Genomic DNA, 15,212 nt, shown 5'->3' with positions numbered 1-15,212 from the left:
GGAGGTTCGTTGACAAGCTCCATTATTGCAATAATTAATCGATATTAAATAAAGATGATTGTTTGAAGAAATGACAGTCTCTCTCACTTGATTAGAATTTCCACCACAAGCGCTAATTAGAATAATAGCAAATGTGTAGAATAATACCCAAACATGCAAAGGGGAATATTACATTTTTCTATTCAGGATACATCACCATGACGATAATGACATTCATAATTATGCATTTCTGTATAGTACAGTTTAGGGACCCATGATGTCATTCTGTTACCGTCATTCTGTTACCGGGTGTTGATCCACTTCACTTACTGTAGTTCAATAACAGAAGGAGATTTTTTCAAACTCAAGGTGTCATATCACAGCTGACACCCCATTCTTTCTGCAGACGTCTTTGAATCTTAATTTGGAGTATATATTTAAGAGTTTTTGGAAAATGTGGTCATATAAAAAACTGAGGGAGATTTTACTGTCATTCTGTTACCAAACTTTGCATCTGCACTTCCTCGAGTAAATGTGTTTTAGTAAAATGTTCTGTGGCAATTGTTAAAAGTAGACTTCTGCATATACAGTAGGTGTATGGTTTGTTAAACTTTGCAATCAATGGTTTTTGCTTGGCATACATTTTAAAGTGAAAAAGTGAGTCTCCGCGTCACTCTGTTACCGTGGACTTGCCCATATGTTGTCGCATAAAAATAACTTACGTTTTAATAATTTAAGCATATGCACTTTGGATGGTGCCCATATTGATCGTGTCCCTGCTTACAAATATCAGGGCTTCTGGATAGACCAAAAGCTGTCTTTTAAAAATATGGGTTTGTTAAGAAGCTGAGAATAAAAATGAGCTATTTTCTGTAGAAATAGGTAATGGCTCTTGCTAAAGAGTAGAAATCAGATTATTCAGTCAACATTCCTATCACTCCTAGACAATGGCGACATCATCTACATAAACGCAGCTGCCACTTGTTTAAAGCCGTTAGATGCAGTTTATTATAGCGCATTGCACTTTATTGCGGGCAACAGGTTTAGTACTCAGCACTGTATTCTATACCAGAAAGTTGGTTGTCCCTCTGACGTCACATATGCTGATACATTGCTATGTTTTCATAATAAAGCCCTTTTACAAAAACGGCCACTGTACCTAACATCATTACTAACCTTTAGACATACAGTAGGAGTTACATTTACATTTACATATCCAGAGTGACTTATGATAGCCAGTGGGACAACCACCTTTTTTTAATTTTATTTTTTTAATGGGGGGTGGGGAAGAAGGATTACTTTATACTATTCTAGGTATTCCTTAAAGAGGTAGGGTTTCAAGTGTCTCCGGAAGGTGGTCAGTGACTCCGCTGTCCTGGCGTCGTGGGGGAGCTTGTTCCACCATTGGGGTGCCAGAGCAGCAAATAGCTTTGACTGGGCTGAGCGGGAACTGTGCTTCCGTAGAGGTAGGGGAGCTAGCAGGCCAGAGGTGGATGAACGTAGTGCCCTCGTTTGGGTGTAGGGTCTGATCAGAGCTTGAAGGTAAGGAGGTGCCGTTCCCCTCACAGCTCTGTAGGCAAGCACCATTGTCTTGTAGTAGATGCAAGCCTCAACTGGAAGCCAGTGGAGTGTGCAGAGGAGCGGGGTGACGTGAGAGAACTTGGGAAAGTTGAACACCAGACGGGCTGCAGCGTTCTGGATAAGTTGTAGGGGTTTAATGGCACAGGCAGGGAGCCCAGCCAACAGCGAGTTGCAGTAATCCAGACGGGAGATGACAAGTGCCTGGAGTAGGACGTGTGCCGCTTTCTGTGTAAGGTAGGGTCGTACTCTGCAAATGTTGTAGAGCATGAACCTGCAGGATCGGGTCACCGCTTTGATGTTAGCGGAGAACCACAGGGTGTTGTCCAGGGTCACGCCAAGGTTCTTTGCACTCTGGGAGGAGGACACAATGGAGTTGTCAACCGTAATGGCGAGATCATGGAGCGGGCAGTCCTTCCCCGGTAGGAAGAGCAGCTCCGTCTTGCCGAGGTTCAGCTTGAGGTGGTGATCCGACATCCACACTGATATGTCTGCCAGACATGCAGATATGCGATTCGCCACCTGGTTATCAGAAGGGGGAAAGGAGAAGATTAATTGTGTGTCGTTTGCATAGCAATGATAGGAGACACCATGTGAGGATATGACAGAGCCAAGTGACTTGGTGTATAGAGAGAATAGGAGAGGGCCTAGAACTGAGCCCAGGGGGACACCAGTGGTGAGAGCACGTGGTGCGGAGACAGATTCTCACCACGCCACCTGGTAGGAGCGACCTGTCAGGTAGGACGCAATCCAAGAGTGAGCAGCGCCGGAGATGCCCAACTCAGAGAGGGTGGAGAGGAGGATCTGATGGTTCACAGTATCAAAGGCAGCGGATAAGTCTAGAAGGATAAGAGCAGATGAGAGAGAGTTAGCTATAGCAATGCTGAGAGCCTCCGTGACACAGAGAAGAGCAGTCTCAGTTGAATGACCAGTCTTGAAACCTGACTGGTTTGGATCAAGAAGGGCATTCTGAGAGAGATAGCAGGAGAGTTGGCTAGAGACAGCACGCTCAAGAGTTTTGGTGAGAAAAGAAAGAAGGGATACTGGTCTGTAGTTGTTGACATCGGAGGGATCGAGTGTAGGTTTTTTGAGGAGGGGTGCAACTCTCACTCTCTTGAAGACGGAAGGGACATGGCCAGCGGTCAAGGATGAGTTAATGAGCGAGGTGAGGTAAGGGAGAAGGTCTCCGGAAATGGTCTGGAGAAGAGAGGAGGGGATAGGGTCAAGCGGGCAGGTTGTTGGGCGGCCGTCCGTCACAAGTCGCAAGATTTCATCTGGAGAGAGAGGGGAGAAAGAAGTCAAAGCATAGGGTAGGGCAGTGTGAGCAGGACCAGCGGTGTCATTTGACTTAATAAATGAGGATCGGATGTCGTCAACCTTCTTTTCAAAATGGTTGACGAAGTCATCCACAGAGAGGGAGGAGGGAGGGGGAGGAGTAGGAGGATTCAGCAGGGAGGAGAAAGTGGCAAAGAGCTGCCTAGGGTTAGAGGCAGAGGCTTGAAATTTAGAGTGGTAGAAAGTGGCTTTAGCAGCGGAAACAGAGGAAGAGAATGTAGAGAGGAGGGAGTGAAAAGATGACAGGTCCGCAGGGAATCTAGTTTCCTCCATTTCCGCTTGGCTGCCCGGAGCCCTCTTCTGTGAGCTCGCAATGAGTCGTCAAGCCACGGAGCAGGAGGGAAGGACCGAGCCGGCCGGGAGGATAGGGGACATAGAGAGTCAAAAGATGCAGAAAGGGAGGAGAGGAGGGTTGAGGAGGCAGAATCAGGAGAGGATTTAGCAGAGGGAAGAGATGATAGGATGGAAGAGAAGAGAGTAGCGGGAGAGAGAGAGCGAAGGTTGCGACGGCACATTACCATCTGAGTAGGGGCAGAGTGAGTAGTGTTGGAGGAGAACGAGAGAGAAAAGGATACAAAGTAGTGGTCGGAGACTTGGAGGGGAGTTGCACTGAGATTAGTAGAAGAACAGCATCTAGTAAAGATGAGGTCAAGCGTATTGCCTGCCTTGTGAGTAGGGGGGGACGGTGAGAGGGTGAGGTCAAAAGAGGAAAGGAGTGGAAAGAAGGAGGCAGAGAGAAATGAGTCAAAGGCAGACGTAGGGAGGTTAAAGTCACCCAGAACTGTGAGGGGTGAGCCATCCTCAGGAAAGGAACTTATCAAGGCGTCAAGCTCATTGATGAACTCTCCAAGGGAACCTGGAGGGCGAAAAATGACTAGGATGTTAAGCTTGAATGGGCTAGTGACTGTGACAGCATGGAATTCAAATGAGGAAATAGACAGATGGGTCAGGGGAAAAATAGAGAATGTCCACTTGGGAGAGATGACGATTCCTGTGCCACCGCCGCGCTGACCAGATGCTCTCGGGGTATGCAAGAACACATGGTCAGATGAGGAAAGAGTAATAGTTACCACACCCTAATGTTAAGTTGCACACCCTTTTGCCCTCAGAACAGCCTCAATTCGTCGGGCATGGACTCTACAAGGTGTCGAAAGCGTTCCACAGGGATGCTGGCCCATGTTGACTCCAATGCTTCCCACAGTTGTGTCAAGTTGGCTAGATGTCCTTTGGGTGGTGGGCCATTCTTGATACATACGGGAAACTGTTGAGCATGAAAAACCCAGCAGTGTTACAGTTCTTGACACAAACTGGTGTGCCTGGCACCTATTACCATACCCTGTTCAAAGGCACTTAAATATTTTGTCTTGCCATTCACCCTCTGAATGGCACACATACACAATCCATGTCTCAATTGGCTCAAGGTTTAAAAATCCTTCTTTAACCTGTCTCCTCCCCCTCATCTACAGATTGAAGTGTATTTAACAGGTTATAAGGGATCATAGCTTTCACCTGGATTCATATGTTCTTAATGTTTTTGTACACACAGTGTATAATCAAATCAAATCAAGCTTTATTTATATAGCACGTTTTAGACATGAATGCAACGCAATGAGCTTCACAGGAAAAGACAATAAAAAAAATATATATCAACTACATGACAAAAATGATGTGGACACCTGCTCATCGAACATCTCATTCCAAAATCATGGGCATTAATATGGAGTTGGAAGTGGCGACCTGTCATTCAGGGCAGGTAGAGCCCCACCTGTTTTGAGCCCTGCCTGTTTAGCTATATAAATATATATAGTTGAAGTTTACATACACCTTAGCCAAATACATTTAAACTCAGTTTGTGAAATGTCAGAATAATAGTAGAGAGAATGATTTATTTCAGCTTTTATTTATTTCATCACATTCCCAGTGGGACTGAAGTTTACATACACTCAATTAGTATTTGGTAGCATTGCCTTTAAATTGTTTAACTTGGGTCAAACGTTTCAGGTAGCCTTCCACAAGCTTCCCACAATAAGTTGGGTGAATTTTGGCCCATTCCTCCTGACAGAGCTGGTGTAACTGAGTCAGGTTTGTAGGCCTCCTTGCTCGCACACGCTTTTTCAGTTCTGCCCACAAATTTTCTATAGGATTGAGGTCAGGGCTTTATGATGGCCACTCTAATACCTTGACTTTGTTGTCCTTAAGCCATTTTGCCACAACTTTGGAAGTATGCTTGGGGTCATTGTCCATTTGGAAGACCCATTTGCGACCAAGCTTTAACTTCCTGACTGATGTCTTGAGATGTTGCTTCAATATATTCACATAATATTCCTTCCTCATGATGCCATCTATTTTGTGAAGTGCACCAGTCCCTCCTGCAGCAAAGCACACCCACAGCATGATGCTGCCACCCCCGTGCTTCACGGTTGGGATGGTGTTCTTTGGCTTGCAAGCTTCCCCCTTTTTCCTCCAAACATAACGATGGTCATTATGGCCAAACAGTTCTATTTTTGTTTCATCAGACATTTCTCCAAAAAGTACGATCTTTGTCCCCATGTGCAGTTGCAAACCGTAGTCTGGTTTTTTTATGGCGGTTTTGGAGCAGTGGCTTCTTCCTTGCTGAGCGGCCTTTCAGGTTATGTCGATATAGGACTCATTTTACTGTGGATATAGATACTTTTGTACCTGTTTCCTCCTGCATCTTCACAAGGTCCTTTGCTGTTGTTCTGGATTGATTTGCACTTTTCTTACCAAAGTACGTTCATCTCTAGGAGACAGAACGCGTCTCCTTCCTGAGCGGTATGATGTCTGCGTGGTCCCATGGTGTTTATACTTGCGTACTATTGATTGTACAGATGAACGTGGTACCTTCAGGCGTTTGGAAATTGCTCCCAAGGATGAACCAGACTTGTGGAGGTCTTGGCTGATTTCTTTTGATTTTCCCATGATGTCAAGCAAAGAGGCATTGAGTTTGATGGTAGGCCTTGAAATACATCCACAGGTACACCTCCAATTGACTCAAATTATGTCAATTAGTGTATGTAAACTTCTGACCCACTGGAATTGTGATACAGTGAATCATAAGTGAAATAATCTGTCTGTAAACAATTGTTGGAAAAATTACTTGTGTCATGCACAAAGTAGATGTCCTAATCGACTTGCCAAAACTATAGTTTGTTAACAAGAAATTTGTGGAGTGGTTGAAAAACAAGTTTTAATGACTCCAACCTAAGTGTATGTAAACTTCCGACTTCAACTGTATATACAGTACCAGTCAAAAGTTTGGACACACCTACTCATTCCAGGGTTTTTCTTTATTTTTACTATTTTCTAAAATATAGAATAATAGTGAAGACATCAAAACTATGAAATACCACATATGGAATCATGTAGTAACCAAAAAAGTGTTAAACAAATCAAAATATATTTTATATTTGAGATTCTTCAAAGTAGCCACCCATTGCCTTGTTGACAGCTTTGCACACTCCTGGCATTCTCTCAATCAGCGTCATGAGGTAGTCACCTGGAATGCATTTCAGTTAACAGGTGTGCCTATTAAAAGTTAATTTGTGGAATTTCTTTCCTTCTTAATGCGTTTGAGCCAATCAGTTGTGTTGTGACAAGGTAGGGGTGGTATACAGAAGATAGCCCTATTTGGTAAAAGACCAAGTCCATATTATGGACAAGAACAGCTCAAATAAGCAAAGAGAAACAACAGTCCATCATTACTTTAAGACATGAAGGTCAGTCAATCCGGAAAATTTCAAGAACATTGAAAGTTTCTTCAAGTGGAGTCACAAAAACCATCAAGCGCTATGATGAAACTGGCTCTCATGAGGACCGCCACAGGAAAGGAAGACCCAGAGTTACTTCTGCTGCAAAGGATAAGTTCATTAGAGTTACCAGCCTCAGAAATTGCAGCCCAAATAAATGCTTCACAGAGTTCAAGTAACAGACACATCTCAACATCAACTGTTCAGAGGAGACTGCGTGAATCAGGCCTTCATGGTCGAATTGCTGCAAAGAAACCACTACTAAAGGACACCAATAAAAAGAAGAGACTTGCTTGGGCCAACAAACACGAGCAATGGACATTAGACCGGTGGAAATCTGTCCTTTGGTCTGATGAGTCCAAAATTTAGATTTTTGGTTCCAACCGCCGTGTCTTTGTGAGACGCAGAGTAGGTGAACGGATGATCTCTGCATGCGTGGTTCCCACCGTGAAGCATGGAGGAGGAGGCGTGATGGTGCTTTGCTGGTGACACTGTCAGTGATTTATTTAGAATTCAAGGCACACTTAACCAGCCTGGCTACCACAGGATTCTGCAGCAATACGCCATCCCATCTGGTTTGCGCTTAGTGGGACAATCATTTGTTTTTCAACAGCACAATGACCCAACACACCTCCAGGCTGTGTAAGGGCTATTTGACCAAGAAGGAGAGTCATGGAGTGCTGCATCAGATGACCTGGCCCCCACAATCACCCGACCTCAACTCAATTGAGATGGTTTGGGATGAGTAGGACCGCAGAGTGAAGGAAAAGCAGCAAACAAGTGCTCAGCATATGTGGGAACTCCTTCAAGACTGTTGGAAAAGCATTCCAGGTGAAGCTGGTTGAGAGAATGCCAAGAGTGTGCAAAGCTGTCATCAAGGCAAATGGTGGCTACTTTGAAGAATCTAAAATATATTTTGATTTGTTTAACACTTTCTTGGTTACTACAAGTGTTATTTCATAGTTTTGATGTCTTCACTATTGTTCTACAATGTAGAAAATAGTAAAAATAAAGAGTAGGTGTGTCCAAACTTTTGACTGGTACTGTATATACATGATATATCATTTATTTATTTTTGCATGTTCTGTATGTTATTTTGGCATTCATACGTGTCACATATCAGTTTGCAAACAATGACAAATTAAATAATTGAGTTAATAAAGCCGCATACAAACATGGTCTCTTTTTTGCTTTCTTGAGTAAGGCAGCTCCAAAATGCATTCGTTTCAGCCTAGCTCAGTGCTTTCTGTGGTGGTGGGCAGCCAGCGGAAAATACACAGTGTAGAGGTTGGTAATGTTCTCTAGTTGCGCCATGATCGGCTCAGTGTTCTGTCATGCATGGGGACATTACGTCACCGCAAAAATTCAAGCCCCTTGGGTGCTGCCATAGAGTTACATTAGAAGTGCCCATCCAAGAAGGCTGAAGGTCATTGGCCACAGATAAAATGACGTTGTTATGTGTGACATGTTTTTCTTTCTCCCAATCTTCCTTTGTAGTGTTTGTGTGGTTCAGAGTGGTTGTTCTGTTGGTGTGTTCTGGTTATTTCAGGTGTGCTGAGTTGCGTGGGCGTGGCTTCGGTCCGGAGTCCTGGCAGCTGTGGTTGAGTGACTGATTGACTAGAGCATATAAACTGTTTGTCGCGTGAGAGAGCACTTTTTGTTTGGCTGAGGATTTAGTTATTGGTTGTTTTGATTTATCTCAAAATTGAATCTGACGTCACACCACTCCCACTGCGGTTCACGGGATCGCGTAAAACGGAGGTGGAGGGTTGGGCTAATTGGATTGAGCCCAGGGGATATTGAGACTGAGCCCTTTGTCTTCGAAACAAGGACGGGCTACCCTCTACTACGAGCCACAAAAGCTGACATTATAGACACTCGCTCTTGCTAATCGGTTCTCCATTGATGTCATGCTTTACAACACGTTCTGAAACTGGATAAGTGGCAGTGGTTCTGTGTAATGCTGGTTTAACGCTGCACAAACCCGCACCACTGAATTCTATTGGAGTCCTCTGATCCAGTGTTAACGTTTCCTACACTAAAGGGGAATAGCCAACACAATGTATTTTTTAACCATACCATAAGGGGAGGGACTTTTCACCGCGGTGAAAAATGAGGGGTCATCCGGAGGAGTACGGTGTAATGACGAAGGGCAGTGTAATTCGGATGAAAAATGCGAAGAGAGCGGGGAAACGAACGTGACTCTCATCTCGAGATTCCCTCCTACCCCAATAAAATCTATGCTGAAACCGCAGAGTATTTTAAAATCAAAGATGCAATTCACAGCAGGAGAGTGTGGATTGCCGATACAACAGGTGGAGACCTAACCGAGATGATGGAATTCCTCACATTTGATGAGGATGATGATGCCAGGTGGAAAGAAGAGGAAGCAAAAACCGACGGAAAATCCGTGAACCGACCTACCGCGTGAGCCTGGAGTGGACCATGCCCACCACCTCTGCCCTAAAGAAAGCAATGCACACTAATAAAGTAGAGGTGCCGAATTTGTCTCCGGTTGAAGATGAGCCCCTGGCATTAACCAGGTTTATTCGAGTCCTCAATATTTCATTTAACAAAACTATGTGCATTCGATCAACTATGGACAGATGGAGCACCTACTTTGATTATCCAGCAGATTATGTCCAGGGCAACGGTGAGACACATTTTCCTTCAAGCTCTCTTTCTGCCTACCGTATCTTCACCATGGGGCTTTATAATATACTAGATTCTCTATGTTTTAAATGTAATCCTGACCCATTTAGGAATGACACGCTGTCGATCGTAAAAGTGTAGAGGAGCATTTTGAGTACAGTTACAGGAATTATTTACATTTGAGTCATTTAGCAGATGTTCTTATCCGGAGCGACTTACAGTAGTGAATGCATACATCTTCGTATTTTGTGACTAGTCCCTGTACCTCAAAGCTATTCTGGTCCCAGATCTGTTAGTGCTGTATAGCCAACTCCTATTGTCATTGTCACGCCAAACAATGACCATTGTTGGCTGTACACCACAAATCTGGGACCATGCTACCTCAAAGCTCCCATGTCCGTCAATTACTTATTTCTCTTTATGTTATTCCTACAGACTGCCAATGACATACCCAGTTCTCCTCTCCCAGCCAACCTTCCATCAGTAGATGGAACACTGTCCAGTACCACTGTATCCCTAGGTGAACATTCACCTCATGTGTCTTCCACATCCACAGCACAAACCAATGAATTACTATACATACTGTAGCATCCCAAGTCAACCAACTGACAACTGAACCTTCACCGGAACTGGACTGTGAATTACCAAAACTGACCTGAACTGTGAAATACCGAAACTCAACGACCAACCCCAGGAGGAGCCCAAAGATAGAAGTCCCTGCACACCTCTGAGCTATCCATACCTGTAACACCGCACCACAGCAGCATGGCTGAAACCTTAGAGGTTGAGGTCGAGGAGGAGCAGGAGGGAGGAACCTCCACCCTGAATCACAGAGAACCACACACTGAACCTGACCCACCTCACACAGAGATCCAAGCCAACATGCCTTCACTGGAAGATGTTTCATATCAGAGTGTGCTTCCCGCAACACCAGATGTAGTGGTGGAGGAGGTGGTGGAGGAGGAGGATGTAGAGGAGAAGGAGGTAGAGAAGGAGGTGCCTCAGCAGGGATCAAAGGTGGAGGCAGAGGATCCAAGGCAGGAAGCAGAGAAGGAGACAGAGGAGGAAAACAAAAAGTCCTTCAGAATTCAGGAGCCAAGCACCAGCTCCTCAAGTCTCCTAGAACATCCTCAGACCCCACCCACTGTGAGTTCAGCAGAGCTGAGGAGGGTAGCTCGAGAGCTTCCAGGCAGGTGGTGAAGGGTTTCCCGGTGTAGTGGCCACCTGATTTTGGAACTTCTAACGCGAGTGGGGCGGGTGTGGCTTCTTGATAATGATGCAAGAGCAGCTGCTCACCGATTTGACTGCTCCAACAGTTCCACTTCCTACACCGCCAAAACATTTGCTAAGCGGGTGTCTGCTATCGCTGGTTAGATCTGATAGAATCTTGGCCTTAATAAACTAGAAGTCATAACTGTTTTATGATACAGTGCCTTCAGAAAGTATTCACACCCCTTGACTTTTTCCACATGTTGTTGTGTTACAGCCTGAATGTATTCAATTGAGATGTTGTGTCACTGGCCTACACACAATACCCCATAATGTCAAAGTGGAATTATGTTTTTAGAAAGTTTTACAAATTAATTAAAAATGAAAAGCTGAAATGTCTTGAGTCAATAAGTATTCAACCCCTTTGTTATGGCAAGCCTAAAGTTCAAATTTGCTTAAGTCACATAATAATTGTCATGAAGTTATTAATTACTCTTTGGATTGTGTATCAATACACCCAGTCACTACAAAGATACAGGGGTCCTTCTTAACTCAGTTGCCGGAGAGGAAGAAAACCGCTCAGGGATTTCACCATGAGGCCAATCGTGACTTTAAAACAGTTACAGAGTTGAATGGCTGTGATAGGAGAAAACTGAAGATGGATCAACAACATTGTAGTTACTCCACAATACTAACCTAAATGACAGAGTGAAAAGAAGGAAGCCTGTACAGAATAAAAAATATTCCAAAACATGCATCCTGTTTGCAAGTAAAACTGCTAAAAATGTGGCTAATTAATTAATTTTATGTCCTGAATACAAAGCTTTATGTGTGGGGCAAATCTAACACAACACATCACTGAGTACCACTCTCCACATTTTCAAGCATGGTAGTGGCTGCATCATGTTATGGGTATGCTTGTCATCAGCAAGGACTAGGGATTTTTTGGGGATACAATTAAATGGAATAGAGCTAAGCACAGGCAAAATCCTAGAGGAAAACCTGGTTCAGTCTGCTTTCCAAAAGACACTGGGAGACAAATTCACCTTTCAGCAGGACAATAACCTAAAACACAAGGCCAAATATACACTGGAGTTGCTTACCAAGACGACATTGAATGTTCCTGAGTGGCCTAGTTACAGTTTTGACATAAATCGACTTGAAAATCTATGGCAAGACTGAAAAATGTCTTTTTAGCAATGATCAACAACTAATTTAACAGAGCTTGAACAATTTTTTAAATAATAATGTGAAAATATTGTACAATCCAGGTGTGCAAAGCTCTTAGGGACTTACCAAGAAAGACTCACAGCTGTGATTCTAACATGTATTGACTCAGGGGGCTGAATACTTATGTAATCAAGATATATAAGTTTTATTTTTCATATATATATATATTTTTTTAAATTTTCAAATTTTTCTTCCACTTTGACATTACATAGTATTTTGTGTAGATCATTGACAAAACATGAAAAATCAATTTTAATCCCACTTTGTAACGCAACAAAATGTGGAAAAAGTCAAGGGGTGTGAATACTTTCTGAAGACACTGTAAATACTGACATACACATAATCCCAGCTGTACTCAGCTGTACACACTCATTATTTTAGAGTGGGCACAAAGTATGTGAGGGTGGAGGGTGGGTTGTCAGAGAATTTAGCATTTTTCAAACACCTATCTAGAGCCATAATAATTATGCCTAATTCTATGTAAAAACAAATTCTGCATAGGTAATCTAACCATACCTCTTTACCTGTTCAATTGTTATTTTAATTAATTCACTTTTGTGATAAAAAAAAAAACTAAATGTATTTGAGTGTTTACCAGCATTTGTAACTTGAGTCTGATAATTATCTGTACAAAACAGTTCATCTGATAATACTTGTGGAATATAAAAACACTTCTTTGATATATGTTTTTCAGTTTCTTGAAATACTTTGCAAATGGACCGTATTTCTATGTGAAACCTGAAATGGTCTATTCATTCCTATTTAGAAGCTCTTATCCAGAGCAATTTACAGTAGTGAGTGCATACATTTTCATACTTTTTCGCACTGATCCCCTGTGGGAATCAAACCCACAACCCTAGCATTGCAAGCGCCATCCTCTACCAACTGAGCCACATCAACACATCATTACAAACCACTTGATGTCTCAATGTACTCAATTACTGTATTGTGCATTGTTTTAATTCATGGTGATGGAAAGTCTATAGGTACAAACCTAGATGACCAGCCTATGTGCATGACAGTCATGTACACTGCTCAAAAAAATAAAGGGAACACTAAAATAACATATCCTAGATCTGAATGAATGAAATAATCTTATTAAATACTTTTTTCTTTACATAGTTGAATGTGCTGACAACAAAATCACACAAAAATTATCAATGGAAATCAAATTTATCAACCCATGGAGGTCTGGATTTGGAGTCACCCTCAAAATTAAAGTGGAAAACCACACTACAGGCTGATCCAACTTTGATGTAATGTCCTTAAAACAAGTCAAAATGAGGCTCAGTAGTGTGTGTGGCCTCCACGTGCCTGTATGACCTCCCCTACAACGCCTGGGCATGCTCCTGATGAGGTGGCGGATGGTCTCCTGAGGGATCTCCTCCCAGACCTGGACTAAAGCATCCGCCAACTCCTGGACAGTCTGTGGTGTAACGTGGCGTTGGTGGATGGAGCGAGACATGATGTCCCAGATGTGCTCAATTGGATTCAGGTCTGGGGAATGGGCGGGCCAGTCCATAGCATCAATGCCTTCCTCTTGCAGGAACTGCTGACACACTCCAGCCACATGAGGTCTAGCATTGTCTTGCATTAGGAGGAACCCAGGGCCAACCGCACCAGCATATGGTCTCACAAGGGGTCTGAGGATCTCATCTCGGTACCTAATGGCAGTCAGGCTACCTCTGGCGAGCACATGGAGGGCTGTGTGGCCCCCCCAAAGAAATGCCACCCCACACCATGACTGACCCACCGCCAAACCGGTCATGCTGGAGGATGTTGCAGGCAGCAGAACATTCTCCATGGCGTCTCCAGACTCTGTCACGTCTGTCACGTGCTCAGTGTGAACCTGCTTTCATCTGTGAAGAGCACAGGGCGCCAGTGGTGAATTTGCCAATCTTGGTGTTCTCTGGCAAATGCCAAACGTCCTGCACGGTGTTGGGCTGTAAGCACAACCCCCACCTGTGGACGTCGGGCCCTCATACCACCCTCATGGAGTCTGTTTCTGACCGTTTGAGCAGACACATGCACATTTGTGGCCTGCTGGAGGTCATTTTGCAGGGCTCTGGCAGTGCTCCTCCTGCTCCTCCTTGCACAAAGGCGGAGGTAGCAGTCCTGCTGCTGGGTTGTTGCCCTCCTACGGCCTCCTCCACGTCTCCTGATGTACTGGCCTGTCTCTTGGTAGCGCCTCCATGCTCTGGACACTACGCTGACAGACACAGCAAACCTTCTTGCCACAGCTCGCATTGATGTGCCATCCTGGATGAGCTGCACTACCTGAGCCACTTGTGTGGGTTGTAGACTCCGTCTCATGCTACCACTAGAGTGAAAGCACCGCCAGTATTCAAAAGTGACCAAAACATCAGCCAGGAAGCATAGGAACTGAGAAGTGGTCTGTGGTCACCACCTGCAAAACCAGTCCTTTATTGGGGGTGTCTTGCTAATTGCCTATAATTTCCACCTGTTGTCTATTCCATTTGCACAACAGCATGTGAAATGTATTGTCAATCAGTGTTGCTTCCTAAGTGGACAGTTTGATTTCACAGAAGTGTGATTGACTTGGAGTTACATTGTGTTGTTTAAGTGTTCCCTTTATTTTTTTGAGCAGTGTATATTTACATTAAATGGTTTGTAAGGATGGTAAATTAATACTGCACAAAAAGTGGTTGTTGTCCATGTTATTTTATCAAGAAATGTATTTAATTTGATGTGGATGTTCTGTGTCTTTCCCCATAACTTTGCACCTTTTTATGTAAATGTTTGAGGACAGGGTTTTGTTCTTTCTGGACTGCATTAGAATGACAATCACAGAGAAAGGGACAGGGCAACAACTCTTACAATTCCAACTACTGAATCCTGCAAGATACTGTTCTTAATTATACAACAACCTTTTTTTTGCCAAAGCAGAGTTGCTGAAAAAATGCTTTTGCCCGTGTTACAGATGCCTGTATCAGTCTGCTAATACTAGGAAAGGACCAGTGCACTTTTTCACATTTTGTTACGTTACAGCCTTATTCTGAAATTCATCTATCTACACCCAATACCCCATAATGACAAAGCGAAATGTAGCAAATGTATTAAACAGAAAAGCAGAAAAACCTTATTTAAATAAGTATTATGACCCTTTGCCATGAGACTCGAAATTGAGCTCAGGTGCATCCTGTTTCCATTGATCATCCTTGAGATGATTCTACAACTTGATTTGAGTCCACCTGTGGTGAATTCAATTGATTGGACATGATTTGGAAAGGCACACACTTGTCTATATAAGGTCCCACAGTTGACAATGCATGTCAGAGCAAAAACCAAGTCATGAGATCAAAGGAATTGTCCATAGAGCTCCGAGAGAGGATTGCAGCGAGGCACAGATCTGGGGAAGGGTACAAAAACATTTCTGCAGCATTGAAGATCCCCAAGAACACAGTGGCCTCCATCATTCTTAAATGGAAGAACTTTGTAACC

Source organism: Coregonus clupeaformis, chromosome 30, assembly GCF_020615455.1.
Source record: "Coregonus clupeaformis isolate EN_2021a chromosome 30, ASM2061545v1, whole genome shotgun sequence".
Lineage (NCBI taxonomy): Eukaryota > Metazoa > Chordata > Actinopteri > Salmoniformes > Salmonidae > Coregonus > Coregonus clupeaformis.
This window is presented reverse-complemented; position numbering follows the sequence as displayed.